The 12884-nt window shown below is 39.1% G+C and overlaps 1 protein-coding gene across 15 annotated transcripts in view; it reads right to left on the reverse strand.

The window, feature by feature from the left end:
• ADD1 (adducin 1) overlaps positions 1–9729 on the reverse strand; it is a 99971-nt gene extending 90242 nt beyond the window's left edge. For 13 of the 15 annotated variants that reach the window (XM_074272406.1, XM_074272407.1, XM_074272403.1 and 10 more), the window contains exon 1: positions 9446–9703. The gene's annotated coding sequence lies outside the window, so the exon portion shown is untranslated. Of the gene's footprint in view, positions 1–9445 lie in introns of all 15 variants that reach the window. The other 2 variants (XM_074272409.1, XM_074272417.1) reach the window with 1 other exon arrangement.
• Between the last annotated feature and the right edge of the window lie 3155 nt (positions 9730–12884).

Below are 12884 nucleotides of genomic sequence, written 5' to 3' on the forward strand. Positions count from 1 at the left end.
ACACACACATATACATATATACACATACACACATACATGTAACCCTCCTCATATATTCAGGATAAGTTGGAAATAATTAACAAAGAGAAAGATGCTAGCATTAAAGGAATCATTATTATAATTAAAATTAAATATAAAAATAATTATAATTATTCCTGTCAAACTACTCTAAGAATCTATCTAAAATCTTCTTTTATTCATTCATGTCTGACTCTTCATAATTGTGAACCTGTGGACCATAACACTCCAATGCTGCTCATAGGGTTTTCTTGGAGGTGGTTTGCCATTTCCTTTTTCAGTGAATTAAGGCAAAAAGAGATAAGTAACTTGCCCAGGTTACACAGTAAATGTCTGAGGACTTTTTCGAAATCATGTTTTCCTGACTCCAGATTCAGTGCTCTATTTAGCTATCCAGCTGCCTCAACTCCCTAAAACTTAAGACTGTAAAGCTAAAACTTCATGGTTATAATCTACATTGATGTCTAATTTTCTCTACCCTAATAACGGAACAATCTTTAACAAAGAACTAGATATTGACAATCTAGTCCTCAAAACATGCACAGGGGGGATTTTGCCCAATGCCTATCCACATGAGGGATTTGTTAATTCTGCTTCTAGAAATTCTCAATAATAAGTAATAGGCCCTGCCCTAGATTAAAAGCATGTCTGATTATTCTGTGACTGTTTCCAGTTTAGATTTTATTTATGATGAAGAAAAAACCTTTTAACTATCTACTGGGTCAGAATTGAGTGTACACAAAAGGCTTCAATGGAGAAACTAAAAATCTCTTTTTTTTCTAGTGATAATGGAAGAGTGATATTCTTAGACCTGTGCTTGAGGAATATTACTTTGGCAGCTATGTAAAGGATAGACTGAAGAGAGGAAAGGGGTGATGTTAGAAGTCTATAATAAATACTACTCCTGGGTCTGTGTCCCAAAAAGATTTTTTTTTTTAAAAGGAAAAGATTTGATAAATACAAACATATTTATAACATTTCTTTTTGTGGTGGCAAATAGTTAGAAATTGAGGGAATACTAATCAACTGAGAGGAACTGAACGAGCTATATTATATGATTGTGATGGAATACTACTGTGGCATTAAAAATGATGAGCAGGATGGTTTCAGAAAAAATGGAAAGACATACATGAACTGATACAAAGTAAAGTAAGCAGAACCAGGAGAACACTGTATATAATAATTCCAATATTGTTCAATGATCAACTGTGAATGACTTTTAACTATTCTCGGCAATACAAAGATTCAATTACAACTCTGAAGGACCTATGATGAAAAATGCTATTCAACTCCAAAGAAAGAACTGATGTAATATGAATGCAGATCAAAGCATAATGATTTTTTTAAACTTTACTTTTCTTGGAGCTTTTGTCAATTTTCTTTCACAACATAGCTAGTATGGAAATATGTGTTGCATGACAACACATATATAACTTTTATCAAATTGATTCTCTTTTCAAGGACAGGCATGGGAGATTATAAAAATTTTAAATTATAAAAATGAAATTTTTAAATTGCTTTTTACATGTAATTGGAAAAATAAAATATTATTTTAAAAATCTATTGCAAGAATCCATGAGAAACTGAACTCTCAATCAATAGACATTTATTAAGCATCTATTATGTGACAGGTTCTATACTAAGCATATAGAGTGATGACAGATAAAGGGAGAGAAGGAAATTCTTCTAAGAAATATTGTGGAAGTAAAATCAACAGGACTTGGCAAATGATTATAAGTGGAATTGTGGGAGATTAAAAAGTTGAGAATCACAAAAGTTGCAAACATTTGGATGAATGTTTTTATTCATTGTTGTGCATAATATTTCCACTTTTTCTGTTATTATTTGCTTGCATTTTTGTTTTTTCTTCTCAGGTTATTTTTACCTTCTTTCTAAATCCAATCTTTCTTGTGCAGCAAGATAAATATGTATACATATATTGTATTTAACATATACTTTAACATATTTCAGTTTTGATGAAGTTTTTTGTTTTTTTTTCCCCTGAGGCAATTGGAGTTGTGACTTGCCCAGGGTCACACAGCTAGTTAGTATTAAGTGTCTGAGACAAATATGAACTCAGGTCCTCCTGACTTCAGGGCTGCTGCTCTATCCACTGCACCACCTAGCTTCCCCTACTTTAACATATTTAACATGTATGGGACTACCTACCATCTAGGGGAGAGGGTAGAGAGAAAGAAGGGAAAAGTTGAAACAGAAGTTTTTGCAAGGGTCAATGTTGAAAAATTACCCATGCACATATGGTTTGTATATTAAAAAACTGTAATAAAAAACAAAAAACAAACAAAAAACAAAAAACAAAACAACATTGTTGTGCTGTATTTGGAAGCTTGAGGTATGGATATAAAAGGCTCTCCTCTGTACCTCTGAGTTTGAGATGTCTTCAGGAAATTCAGACTAAAATGTCCCACAGATAATTGGTAATACAGGATTAGGGCTCAAGATTAGATATACGGATTGGGAATCATCAACATAGCCACTACTGAACACCACTATTGAACTAATGAACTCACCAAGTGAGAATGTAGAGAGAAGAAAAGAATCAAGGACAAAGTCTTAAGGCACATGCACAGTGAGAAGATAAGGCACAGATGATAAATTTAGCAAAATAGATTGAGGAACAGTCAAACAAATAAGAGGAGACCTAATCAATCATCAAACTTTTATTAAGTGCTTACTATGTTCCAGAAACTATGCTAAATGCTAGAGATATAGAATATATATAGAGATAGAGATAGATATAGAATCATACTCTGCCCTCAAGGAGTTATATTTTAAATATATGTGTGTGTATACATAACCATATATATGTATATGTAAGTATAAACATCAAATATACAAAATGAAATCCAAGAAGTATTGATGAGTGAATTAACTGCTGGGTTGGGGAAGGGTGAGAGAGAACTGGTAAAAGTTTCATGCTAAAGGTAATACTTAAGCTGAGTCTTGAAGGAAGAGGGAATTCTAAAAGATAAAGGTGAGAGGGAATACATTTTAGGGATAGCTGACAATTATGACAAAAGTTACAGAGATAGGAGATGGAGTGTCAAGTGTATGGAAAAGTAAACTAATATGTAGACAATAGAGTATATAGAAGAGAGTGTAAGAATATTACAATGGTACAAAGAAAATAGATTGTAAAATTTTAATGTCAAACAAAGTTTAAGCTTGATTCTAGAGGTAACAGGAAGTAGGAAGAAGCCTGACACAGGGAGACCAAATAGAATATAGCAAAAGTCTAGATGAGAAGAAATAAACTGGGCTGGTGGCTATATGTAGTAGAGAAAAAAGGACTTAAGCAATAGAGGTTCAGGAAAAAAGGAAAACAGGCATCTATTAAATGCCAGATACTGGGCTAAGTGCCTGATATATATATTTTTTTATTTTATTTTCATGGCTATTATTTGGCCCCATTTTTTTTAAGTGTTAATAAAACTGAGAGAGGGTTAAGTGACTTGCCCAGGATCACAAAGTTAGGAAATGATTAGATCCTCCTGATTTCAGGGCCAGAATTCCATTCACTGTGCTACCTAGCTGCTTCTAGAAAGAGACACAAATTTTGGCAACTGAATTGATATAAGCAATGAGGGAAAGTACAGAGCTGAGGATGGCACTGAGGTTGTGAACCTGTGTGTGCCCTTAGTAATAATAGGAAAATTTAGAAACATCCAAGAGGCAATTCATGATGCAGAAGTGAAGCATAGGAGAAAAACTTTGGCTAGACCTATTGATTGGGAATCATTTGTTAATGATGGTAACTCATAAAGCTGATGAGGATCACAATAAAATTTTTTTTTTCTAGGAGATAGTTGTAAAAGAATAGAGAAATACAGAAAATTTTCCTTTCAAGTAAGAATTAAGGATAGGGCAAATCTAGGATAGCTAAAGATAGGATTGTTATTATCACGGAAGGAGCCACCACTCAGTTTCAAATCCTCATCACTTCACATTTGGGCTATTACAATAGCCTTCAAGCAATTCAGCAAGTCAATTCTCTTTTTACTCAGCCAAATCAATCTTCCAGTATAAATCTAACCATGTCACTCCTCTATTCAATAGATTCCTGTGACTAGATATTGCCTCCAAGATCAAATATAAACTCCTCTGTTTGCCCATAGAACTCTTCATTACCTGACCCCTTCCTACCTTTTATTGTTTTCTTACACATCTCCTTTAGCAACGCTGACTTTCTTGCTTCACTTGTTGGAGGACTAAAGAGTTTCTGGACAAAGAAAACTTGAGTTATGAAGAAGTCTTAGAACATTATTTCCAAAATATGTACCAAGAACTTTCAAGGTACAAATATCCAGATAGTAACTTCATACACATTTGCAATGTTAACAGGAACAAATTCAAATTGGCAAGTTGAGACTCATGTTTGCTATAAATTCACATCTTCATTTAAAAAAAAAAAAAATTTTTCCCACAGTTGCCATCTCAGATTCTTCCAAAATTTCAAAAGCTAACTAATTTAAAATCTAATAAATAAGTAGATGGAAACTGGAGGCAGGAAATCCAGTACCAGATAAAAATGACTTTAGTGATTTATTTGGTTAATGAAAAAGGATTTATTAAACTTTACTATGTGCCAAGCATTGTGCTAAGTGCTGAGGATACCAAAAAAAAGAGATAGACAGTCTTTGCTCTCAAAAAAATACACATTCTAATTGGGAAGATAACATATAAAAGGCAGGGCAAATGTAAAGATCCTGATGTGCTAAAGGTTCATTGGACCCAGGGCTCCTTAGGTTCCATAAACAGCTTAGACAGCAAGGTCAGGAGACTTCATAACTTTGAGGTGACCGATGGTAAAGCTGAAGACCCTCCAGCTACTTAGTTGCAATAGATTTGATCTTATTATTATTAATATTGTTTTATTTTTCTGGTTGTACATGTATATTAACTTTTTACAATATATATTTCTTTATGAATCATGTCAGGAATGATCTTGTGATGAAGAGAGCTATCTATACCCAAAGACAGGACTGTGGGAACTGAATATGGCTCACAACATAACATTCTCGCTCTTTTTGCTGTTGTTCTCTTGCATTTTGCTTTCTTACTCATTTTCTTTCCTTTCTGATCTGATTTTTCTTGTGCAATAAGAGATTTCTATAAATATGTTTACACATAATGGATTTAACATATATTTTAACATGTATAACACATTAGATTGCTTGCCATCTAGGAGAAGGGGTGGGGGGAAGGAGGGGAAAATCTGAAACATAAGGCTATGTAAGCAAGGGTCAATGTTGAAAAATTATCTATGCATATGTTTTGAAAAAAGCTTTTTTCCCCCTGAGGCAACTGGGGTTAAGTGATTTGCCCAGGATCACACAGCTAGGAAGTGTTATGGTTAAGGTTAAGTCTGATGGGGCAGCTAGGTGGCGAAGTGGATAGAGCACCAGCCCTGAATTCAGGAGGACCTGAGTTCAAATGTGATCTCACTTAATACTTCCTAGCTGTGTGACCCTGGGCAAGTCACTTAACCCCAGCCTCAGGGAAAAAAAAAAAAAAAAGGTTAAGTCTGAGGCCATATTTGAATTCGGGTCCTCCTGAATTCAGGGCTGGTCCTCTATCCACTGCGCCACCTAGCTTCCCCCGAAAATAAAAAGCTTAAAAAAAAAAGAAAGAAAAAAAATACATGTAAATGAATAAACATGCAAGATTTATGCTTGTGCAAGAAAAAAAAATGTTAGGAGAGAATAAACAAGACAAAGACAAAAGGGAAAAATCACAAAAGGAAAAAAAGTGAACATAGAATGTATTGATTTACATCTTTCTGGATGCAGCTAGCATTTTCTATCTAAAGTTTATTGGGATTGTCTTTGGATCATTGAAATACTGAGAACCACCAAGTCTTTCAGAGTTGGTCACTGCACAATCTTGCTGTTATTGTGTAAAATGTGTTCCTGGTTCTGCTTGTTTCACTCAGCAGCAGTTCATGTTTCGCAGCCCAGTTAGAAATGGAAAGACAGCTAGCTTGGGTGCCTTCCTTCAGTGGAGATTTTGGGATAAAGCTCTCTGCTCTATCCTTCAATTAACATGGTCCCAGGCGAAGAGTACTGATGAGAAACTATGACCAATCAAACAGCCAAGACAAAGGAGTGCAGGAAAAAGACAAGGGGAAAGGGCATCCAGGCATAGCAGGTTTTCCTATCCACAGGCAGTCTGTCTCTCACTGGATTTTGGGATGGCTCAAAGCCAAAGGACCAGGGAAACAGGGAAGAGAAGAGGGAAAAACTAAGAAATCTTTGATAATGAAAGTTAGCTTAAAGAAAAAAGAGCTAGGTACTTTAAAGTCTTTCAGAACTGGTATGTAAAACTCATTAAATTGAGTCTGAAATATTGAATTAAAAAAATAAGCAAAACCTCTCCCAAAGTTCTATTCTTCAATGCCATATCCCAGCATGACTCTAGGTTTCTGAAAATTCAGCCAGTGAGGTATAAGCTCTGCTGTGTCCTACCATCCAAGAAAAGGTTCTAATATAATCTAGTGAGAAGTTTGGCTAAGTGAGACAGTTTTATCATCAGGCTGGCTACAAGGCAACAAATTATTTTGTTGTACAGTAACTCTTAAAGATTAGTAATAGGTAGAAAGGTTCCTGGGCATAACCAGAGCAGAGAGATGTCATTGATGTTTGAAATGTTTTAGAAATTAGAAAAAAAATCAGAATTGAGGTCTTTGAGACCAGTAGTCTAATCAAAACAATTTATCTTTCAGATAAGGGGATAAGGACAGCTAAATCCTTTCACTCCAACTATGACAATTATATTATTGCCATACAGAACATTTTCATTTTGCAAATATAAAATATCTAAGAAAAATATCATCTAATCTATTCTCTGAATATCATGTTCTTATGATAAAAAAGAAATGCCAAGTACAGGAAACAAGTGGCATGATAAATGTCTATTAAAAGTAAACAATACATTTCATTCAATAAAAATTCATTACAAACATGTTTGAAACATTCTGATAAACCAAAATAAAATTGTGAGTGGCTAACTGAAAATTTGCAATCATTCCAAGGAACATATGCAATAAAAAATCAATCAAAAGAGTTTTCTTCTCGTCAAATAACTTCAGAAATAGAAAAGTATAAAATGGTCTGCCTATATAATATTTGGAAAGGGAAAACCACTCTCTAGGTTAGAAATTCTAGTCAGGCTCATTTTTCTGTAACTTTAATATTTAAACCGAAACATGCTACAAGTAGCAAACTAACTCTACAGTGTAGAGCAAGCATTATATAACCACATCAAAGTCTTTCTAAAGCAGTTTTGACTGCCAAAACCATTCACTTCCTCAGTAAACCAATCTACAATTTTGGTTTTTTCCAAGGCATAAATCATATTAGAAAGCAGCATGGCATAATGGATAGTATGGGGTTTGAAGTCAGGAAGAGTTGAGATCAAATCTGACTGATGATTATTAGCTGTGTGCCCCCCCCCCCGGGGGTGAATCACTTAACCTCTTTGTGTATCTATCAATCCCCTAAAATGGGACAACTCCATCACTGAATGGAATAAACAATAACTAGAAACTCCTCACAATATAGTCCTTGAGTTCACTTTACGAAAGTAATACCATCAAGAAAACAATATAAGAAAAACACTCTAAAAGGAAACTGATAAACAAAAACTGAATGTTTTGTAACCACAGTGGCCAAGTTTAAACCCAAAAAAGAGTTCAGAAAATGCACCTCCATTCCTTTCCCCCAAGTGGAAGATAATGGGCATGAACAGTGCACATAACTATATGCCAGTACATTTCATTTAATTGCTTTTTTCCTCTTTTTTAAAAAAATCATTATTTCAAAGGAATAATGGGGATAAATTTGGAAACGAAAGTGATATAAAAACAAAAGTCATCCTTAATTTAATGTATACATGTGTGTGTGTGTGTATATATATATATATATATATATATATATATATATATATATATATATATATATATATATAGACCAGCTTTCCTGTTTTCCCTTCTGTTTCACAAATTTGAGACAGTAAACCTTCAACCAACCTCCCTCCATATACTCCAACTGTTTCCAACCATCTTTATAACACTTGAATCCTGCCATTTTAAGGGGATTATGTATAGGATATGGCAATACCTGTGACTATCCACTAGTCTAAAAGCAGTTATACCGACATAATATTCTCTGGTCATGAATCTCTAAAGTACAAATAAGTGTCATTCCTAACAAGGATCTTCTAAAAACATTTTAAAAACAGGATTAATGAATGACTACCAAAGGCAATAATATTCAGTAAAGATCAAGTCTGATCAGCTTCCTATGCCTAAAATAGATATAAATGTGGTTTTTCCCTTCTTTTGCTGAAGTAATTTTTGATTTTTTTTTAAAATATGTATTTTGCACATATACACCTGCACGCTAAAAAAAAAAAAAAACCAACTTGTAGCTGATAGTGCTTGATTCCAGACAATGCTTTATTATAACACAATAACCACTGTTTTTTATTATATCAGATCTTCCACTTCATAACTCACGAAAACCCCCACAGAACACGGCCTACCTTGCTGTGGGGCTGCTTCACTAGTCAACAAAAATCCTGCACAATTCTTTCACATAAAGAAGTGCAAATCAACCATCTTTTGATGAAGGGTTTATATTATTAATGTCACCCCGCACAATCTGGGCAGAATAATTATAACTGTCTACTCCCCGCACTGCTTTTAATACAACGAGCAAAGGAATGGAGACTGCACGTTGAAAGCCCGCAATGACATTACCTAAAATATGCGATGGGGATTACAATCCAATCCTCAGCCCCTAACCCCGGCTTCATTCCCCTAAACGCCGGATTAATATTCATTCTTCCTCCCAGGCCCACAAGCCCCTATTTGAATTTTTTTTTTTTTAAACAACCTCCTGAGATCGTGCCCCCCGTAGCGTCCGCCCCAGGCTCTCCGGCCAGGGCTCCCTAATCCTGCAGGATTACCTGAACGCCCCCATGCCAGCCCCTCCCCCCAGCCTCAGACACCGCCTAGGCCACCCTGCCCCATCCCCAGTGCCTGGAGTCCGTCCGGACTTCCCCGCCCTGATTCAGTCCTCAGGACGTGATGCCCGAGCGCCCCCTTGCCTGGTCCCCTCCTTGCAGCCTAACGCCCTCGGGCATCTCCCCCTCCTCTATTCCGCCGAGGGACCCCTCTTTGGCAGAGCCTTCCACAGGTTATCTCCCCCCGACCGGAGCCCTCTTCTATAAGCGCTCCCTCCTCCCAGAGGGTACCCCCCCCAAGCTCCGCCACCTTCCGCCTTCGACGCAGATTCCCGAGCCCCCTCCCCACAAACAACGCCCCCTCCCTTCAAGCATCTTGACAGCCTCTTTCCCCCGAAGGAATCCCCCCCCTCCTCTCCCCGTCTGCCCCCGCCCTGCTCACCTCTCCGGAGAATGAGAGGCCGTGCGGGGCTCGCTCACGGGCTCGCTCCCTCAGTACGGGCAGAGGCGGCGGAGGGGGTGGCTGTGGCAATAGCGGCGGCGGCGGCAGCAGCAGCAGCAACGCCCGCTTGTCTCTAACCCTGCTCTCCCCTTCTCTCCCTCACCCTCTCCGCGCCCCGCCTCCTTCCAGCCGCCGCGGCGCAGCCTCAGCCACCGACGTATTCCCCCGCCCTCCGCCTGCTCCTCTTCCCCTCCCCGGCCCGGCCCCCCTCGGCTCCGCCCATCGCCACAGGGTGCGGCCTGCGAGGCCCGAAGCCCAACAATGCGCTGCTCCATTGGCTGCGAGCGCTGCCCAGGAGCCAAGGTCTGTCCAAACTGTTTTGGGATTGGCTGGAGACAAGAGGGGAGGGCGGGGCAAGAGAAAGGTGGGGACTGGGAGGGGCGGGCTCGAATCAGAGGGGGGGAAGAGGTGGGACGAAGGAATTCCCGCCCCCTAAAAGATCTCTTCTACATCCACACCCACCCCCCTCACCCGCTCACTCCCGCTTCCTTCATTTACTCTTCTCACTGCCTCTGCGCCCCAGCCTTCGGGGGCTCCTCTCCTTCGTCCTCATCTCCCTCTCTCTTTTCTCCTCCATCTCCTCCATGTCTTCTCCTTCTCTCCCGGTCCTCTCGTTCCCCTTCCCCTTTTTCTCTCCTCGCCCCCTCTGCTTTCTGCTCCCTCCCACACTTCACCCCACACTCCTTCACCTTCCCTCCCTCCTCCTCCTCCTCTTATTGTCCTTTTCCTCTCTTCCTCCCTCCCCTTACCCCCTCCTCACCCTCCTTACCCCCCACCTCTCCCTCTTTCTTCTCCCTTCCCCTTACGCCTCTTTTCTTTTACCTCAGTACTCTGTGTGGAATTAAGGACTATCTCTTACCCAAGGTCACATAGAAAGATGGGATTTTTACACAAGTTTTCGGAATTTCTCCCAGTTGGAAGAAGCCCCTTCTAATCCAATCCCCTCCTGGCCGAATCTGAACACGTTCTCCTTTTTTTTCCCCCCCTGAGGCTGGGGTTAAGTGACTTGCCCAGAGTCACACAGCTAGGAAGCGTCTGAGACCAGATTTGAACTCGGGTCCTCCTGACTTCAGGGCTGGTGCTCTACCCACTGCGCCCCTTAACACGGTCTTCTTGAACCCCTCCGGTCATGGGAAGCTCACTACCTCCGAGTGTAGCCCAGCCTTGTGTCCTGGGGCACGGCCCTCTGGACTCACCTGGCAGGCGTCCCTAGCACAGATCGTGCTCGGAATAAGATTCTGAAGTGCCGGCATTGGGGGATGCTGGGACATCAGATTGGGGGCATCCCCGCCATAGAAACATTGGGACGCAAGCAGCTGGGAGTAGGGAATGCAAGCGACCACCGGATATCCTTGTCTCGTTCCCTTGGCTTTGGCTGGGCCGGTGATTCCCAGAAGCAGCATCGACATCGTACCTGAAGAGATGTGGAGGCAAGGCGGAGGAGGTGGAAATAATAATTGAAAAGAAAAGAAAAGAAATGGTCCAGGAGAAGAGCTCTTCTTTTTCTCAACACTCTCCATCTTCTCTGTGTCCCTTTTTTAACCTCCTGCTCACTTCTATGTATTTTTAATGTTTCATCTTGATATTTTTTTTCCCTTTTTGATATTGTTTCCCTACTCGGCCATAAACCCCCATCCCTTGTGACAAATAAATAAAGCTAAGAAAGGCAAATGTACGTGCTATCTGAAATCTATGCCTCACTTCTCACATCCAGCCTTTACCAGAGCTGTAACCCATGAATCAGGGGTTAGCCATGGCATGGATTTTTAGAGCAATCAAATCTTTCATAGTTGTGTTCAATTACAATGTTGTAGTCACTGTATACATTTTTCTCCTGGTGCTGCTCACTTCATTTTGTATCAGTTTATACACTTCTTCCCAGATTTTTCTGAATCCTTTTCTTTCATCATCTCTTTCAGAACAATAATATTCCATTATAATCATGTCTCTTAATTTGTTCAGCCATTTTCCAACCGATGCACACCCAATTTGTTTCTAATTCTTTCCTACTACAAAAAGTGCAGGTATGTCTATTTTTATACATAAGGAGCCTTTCAGTTCTTGATCTCCTTTGATTATAAGCCTAGTAGTAAGTAGTGTTGTTGTCAAAAAGATATGTTCAGTTTAATGACTTTTGGAGCATGATTCCAAATTGCCTTCCAGAACAGACTATCAATTCACAGTTCTATTTTTTCCCCCCTGAGGCTGGGGTTAAGTGATTTGCCCAGGGTCACACAGCTAGGAAGTGTTAAGTGTCTGAGACCAGATTTGAACTCGGGTCCTCCTGAATTCAGGGCTGTGCTCTATCACAGTTCTATTAATAGTATGTTTTCTTTGGGGCCAAGCTTAGTTCATCTAACATTAGAGTTGAAAGGGGCTTTAAAGACCATCTGGACCAATCTTCTCATTTTACAAAGAAGGTGAAGGGGTGACCCACAGGCCTTTCACCAATTGTCATCATACTTTTTTCTCCTCGTTATCAATCTGGTACATGAGACAGAACCTAAAATTATTTCAATTTGCATTCTCTCATTTGTAATTTGAAGCATTTTTTCTCACATGATTGCTAATAGCCTACATTTCCTTAGGTTCATATCTTTTAACAATTTATCTATTGTGGAATGGCTCTCCTTATTCTTATATATTTCCATTAGTTTCCTATATATCTGTAATCCATTTCATTTCTGATCCCTATGGAAAGACATTGGTACAGAAAAAAGAAATCTGAGGAACCAAGTTCAAATTACATTTCTATCACTTAGGACTTTATGGCTTTGAGCAAATTGAAATCTTTCTAGACTTCAATTTCCCTATCTATAAAATGAATATGTTGTATTAGTTGGTCCTTCAAGTCCTTCCAAGTCACTGTTGGAGGCAAAGTGGATAAATCCCTAGGTCTGGGGTCAAGAAAATATCTTCCTGAATTCAAATTTAGCCTCAGATACTTGCTAGCTGTGTGACCCTGGACAAGTCACTTAATTTCCAAGTGCCTCAATTTCTTCATCTATAAAATGAGTTGGAGAAGAAAAATGGCAAACTTCACCAGTATGTCTACTAAGAAAAAAAAAAAAGCCCAAATGGGGTCAAAAGGAGTAAGACCCAACTAAAACAAATGAAGGACAGCATCTGCCAGAAAGAGTGTTAGGGCTGGGGAATAAAACAATTCAATTCTATTGTGAATACATCCAGCCATTCTGGAGAGCAATTTGGAACTATGCTCAAAAAGTGGTCAAACTGTGCATATCCTTTGATCCAGCAGTGCTACTACTGGGCTTATATCCCAAAGAGATCTTAAAGGAGGGAAAGGGATCCACATGTGCAAAAACATTTGTGGTGGTCCTTTTTGTAATGGCCAGAAACTGGAAGTTGAATGGATGCC

Source organism: Sminthopsis crassicaudata, chromosome 6, assembly GCF_048593235.1.
Source record: "Sminthopsis crassicaudata isolate SCR6 chromosome 6, ASM4859323v1, whole genome shotgun sequence".
NCBI lineage: Eukaryota > Metazoa > Chordata > Mammalia > Dasyuromorphia > Dasyuridae > Sminthopsis > Sminthopsis crassicaudata.